Source organism: Cherax quadricarinatus, chromosome 78 (genome assembly GCF_038502225.1).
Source record: "Cherax quadricarinatus isolate ZL_2023a chromosome 78, ASM3850222v1, whole genome shotgun sequence".
Lineage (NCBI taxonomy): Eukaryota > Metazoa > Arthropoda > Malacostraca > Decapoda > Parastacidae > Cherax > Cherax quadricarinatus.
In genome coordinates, this window is record NC_091369.1 from 20,202,052 (window position 1) to 20,207,095 (window position 5,044).

Genomic DNA, 5,044 nt, shown 5'->3' on the forward strand with positions numbered 1-5,044 from the left:
CACCACCATCCCCTACACCACCCTCCCTCACACCACCCTCCCTCACACCATCCCACACACCACGCTCCCTCACACCACGATCCCTCACACCACCCTCCCTCACACCCCCCCCCTCACACCCCCTCCCTCACACCACCCCCCCCTCACACCACCCTCCCTCACACTACCTTCACTCACACCACCCTCTCACCCCCCGCTCACACCCCCCTCCCTCACACCACCTCCCTAACACCACCCTCCCTCACACCACCCCCTCACACCACCCTCCCTCACACCACCCTCTCACGTCACCCTCATTCACATCACCCTCCCTCACACCACCCTCTCACATCACCCTCCCTCACATCACCCTCCCTCACACCACCCTCTAACACCACCCCCCTCACACCACCCTCCCTCACACCACTCCCCCACACACCACCCTCCCTTACACCACCCTCCCCTCAAACCACCATCCCCAACACCAACCTCCCACACACCACCCTCCCTCACACCACCCACCCCCCCACCCCCCGCCCACACACCACCCTCCTACACACCACCCTCCCTCACACCACCTCCCTCACACCACCCTCCCACACACCACCATCCCACACACCACCCTCCCTCACACTACCATCCCCCACACCACCCTCCCACACACCACCCTCCGTCACACCACCATCCCCCACACCACCCTCCCATACACCACCCTCCCTCACACCACCCTCCCTCACACCCCCCTCCCCCACACCACCCTCCCACACACCACCCTCCCTCACACCACCCTTCCTCACACCACCATCCCCCACACCACCCTCCCAAACACAACCCTCCCTCACACCACCCTCCTTCACACCCCCCTCCCACACACCACCCTCCCACACACCACCCTCCCACACACTACCCTCCCTCACACCACCATCCTCTACACCACCCTCCTACACACCACCCTCCCCTCACACCACCATGCCCCACACCAACCTCCCACACACCACCCTCCCTCACACCACCCTCCCTCACACTCCCCTCCCACACACCACCCTCCCACACACCTCCCTCCCTCACACCACCCTCCCTCACACCACCATCCCTCACACCACCCTTCCTCACACCACCCTCCCTCACACCACAATCCCTCACACCACCCTCCCTCACACCAACATCAGTCACATCACCTGCCCTCACACCACCATCCCTCACACAACCCTTTCACACCACCCTCCCTCACATCACCCAGCCCCACATCACTCTCCCTTACGTCACCCTCCCTCACACCACCCTCTCACACCACCCTCCCTCACACCACCATCCCTCACACCACCCTCCCACACACCACCCTCCCTCACACCACCATCCCTCACACCACCCTCCCTCACACCACCCTCCCTCACACCACCATCCCTCACACCACCCTCCCTCACACCACCCTCCCTCACACCACCATCCCTCACACCACCCTCCCTCACACCACCATCCCTCACACCACCTGCCCTCACACCACCATCGCTCACACCACCCCCTCACACCACCCTCCCTCACATCACCCTCCCTCACATCACTCTCCCTCACGTCACCCTCCCTCACACCACCCTCTCACACCACCCTCCCTCACACCACCATCCCTCACACCACCCTCCCTCACACCACCCTCCCTCACACCACCATCCCTCACACCACCCTCCCTCACACCTCCCTCCCTCACACCAACATCCCTCACACCACCCTCCCTCACACAACCATCCCTCACACCACTCTCCCTCACACCACCATCCCTCACACCACCCCCTCACACCACCCTCCCTCACATCACCCTCCCTCACATCACCCTCCCTCACGTCACCCTCCCTCACACCACCCTCTCACACCACCCTCCCTCACATTACCATCCCTCACACCACCCTCCCACACAACCCCCTCCCACACATCACCCTCCCTCACATCAACCTCCCTCACGTCACCCTCCCTCACAACACTCTCTCACACCACCCCCCTCACACTACCCTCCCTCACACCACCCTCCCTCACACCACCCTCCCTCACACCACCCTCTCACACCACCCTCCCTCACACCACCCTCCCTCACACCATCCTCCCTCACACCACCCTCCCTCACACCACCCTCTCACACCACCCTCCCTCACACCACCCTCCCTCACACCACCCTCTCACATCACCCTCCCTCACACCCCCCAACCACACACCACCCTCCCTCACACCACCCTCCCTCACACCACCCTCTCACACTACCCCCCTCACACCACCCTTCCTCACACCACCCCCTCACACCACCCTCCCTCACACCACCCTCTCACATCAAGCTCCCTCACTTCACCCTCCCTCACACCACCCTCTCACACCACCCCCCCTCACACCACCATCCCTCACACCACCCTCCCTCACACCACCATCCCCCACACCACCCTCCTAGACACCCCCCTCCCCTCACCCCACCATCCCCCACACCAACCTCCCATACACCACCCTCCCTCTCACCCCCCTCCCTCACACCCCCCTTCCACACACCACCCTCCCACACACCACCCTCCCTCACACCACCGTCCCTCACACCACCATCCCTCACACCACCCTCCCTCACACCAACCTCCCTCACACCACCATCCCTCACAGCAAGCTCCCTCACACCACCATCCGTCACACCACCCTCCCTGACACCACCCCCTCACACCACCCTCCCTCACACCACCACCCCTCTCACACCACCCTCCCTCACACCACCCTCCCTCACACCACCCTCTCACCCTCACCCTCACACCACCCTCCCTCACACCACCCCCCCTCACACCACCCTCCCTCACACCACCCCCCCTCACACCACCCTCCAACACACCACCCTCTCATGTCACCCTCCCTCACATCACCCTCCCTCACACCAACCTCTCACATCACCCTCCCTCACATCACCCTCCTTCAAACCACCGTCTCACACCACCCCTCCTCAAACAACCCTCCCTCACACCACCCTCCCTCACACCACCATCCTCCAGACCACCTTCCGACACACCACCCTCCCCTCACACCACCATCCCCCACACCACCCTCCCTCACACCACCCTCCCTCACACCATCCCTCATACCATGCTCCCTCACACCACCATCCCTCACACCACACTCCCTCACACCACCCTCCGTCACACCATCCCTCACACCACGCTCCCTCACACGACCATCCCACACACCACCCTCCCTCACACCCCCCTCACACCCCCCTCCCTCACTCCACCCCCCTCACACCACCCTCCCTCACACCACACTCAATCACACCACCCTCTCACCCCAGCTCATACCACCCTCCCTCACACCCCCCCCCCTCACACCACCCTCCCTCACACCACCATCCCTCACACCACCCTCCCTCAGACCACCCTCTCACGTCACCCTCCCTCACATCACCCTCCCTCACACCACCCTCTCACATCACCCTCCCTCACATCACCCTCCCTCACACCAACCTCTCACACCACCCCCCCTCACACCACCCTCCCTCACACCACCCTCCCTCACGCCACCATCCACGACACCACCCTCCCACACACCACGCTCCCCTCACACCACCATCCCACACACCAACCTCCCACACACCCCCCTCCCTCAAACCACCCTCCCCTCACACCCCCCTCCCACACACCACCCTCCCACACACCACCCTCCCTCACACTACCGTCCGTCACACCACCATCCCTCACACCGCCCTCCCTTACAACACCCTCCCTCACACCACCATCCCTCACACCACACTGTCACACCACCATCCCTCACACCACCCTCCCTCACACCACCCCCCTCACACCACCCTCCCTCACACCACCCTCCCTCACACCACCCTCCCTCACACCACCCTCACACACCCCCCACACACCCCCCTCACACCCCCCAACCTCACACCCCCCTCCCTCACACCAACCCCCCTCACACCACCCTCCCTCACACCACCCTCTCAAGTCACCCTCCCTCATATCACCCTCCCTCACACATTAACCTCTCACAACAACCCCATCACACCACCCCCTCACACCACCCCCCCTCACACCTCCCTCCCTCACACCACCCCCTCACACCACCCTCCCTCACACCACCCTCCCTCACACCACCCCCTCACACCACCCTCCCTCACACCACCCTCCCTCACACCCCCCCCCTCACACCACCCCCCCCTCACACCACCCTCCCTCACACCACCCTCCCTCACATCACCCTCCCCTCACACCACCCCCCCTCACACCACCCTCTGTCACACCACCCTCTCACACCACCCCCCTCACACCACCCTCCCTCACACCACCCTCCATCATACCACGCTCCTTCACACCACCATCCCTCACACCACCCACCCTCACACCACCCCCCCTCACACCACGCTCCCTCACACCACCCTCCCTCACACCACCCCCCCTCACACCACCCTCTCTCACACCACCACCCCTCACACCACCCTCCCTCACACCACCCTCCCTCACACCACCCTCTCACACACCCCCTCACACCACCCTCCATCACACCACGCTCTCTCACACCACCGTCCCTCACACCATGCTCCCTCACACCACCCTCTCTCACACCACCCCCTCACACCACCCTCCCTCACACCACCCTCCCTCACACCACCCTCCCTCACACCCCCCTCCCTCACACCACCCTCCCTCACACCACCCTCCCTCACACCACCCTCCCTCACACCACCCTCCCTCACACCACCCTCCCTCACACCACCATCCCTCACACCACCCTCTCTCACACCCCCCTCCCTCACACCACCCTCCCTCACACCACCCTCCCTCACACCACCATCCCTCACATCACCCTCCCTCACACCACCCTCCCTCACACCACCCTCCCTCACACCACCCTCCCTCACACCACCATCCCTCACACCACTCTCCCTCACACCACCCTCCCTCACACCACCCTCCCTCACACCAAGTGTTGACATTGTCAGTCAGGTTCTATATTATTGTTATGTTGAAAATGTTACACAATACTGACCAGTTGATAATTAAGACACACGTGCAACACTTGCCTGTGTATCTGACTGAGGAAGTCTTCT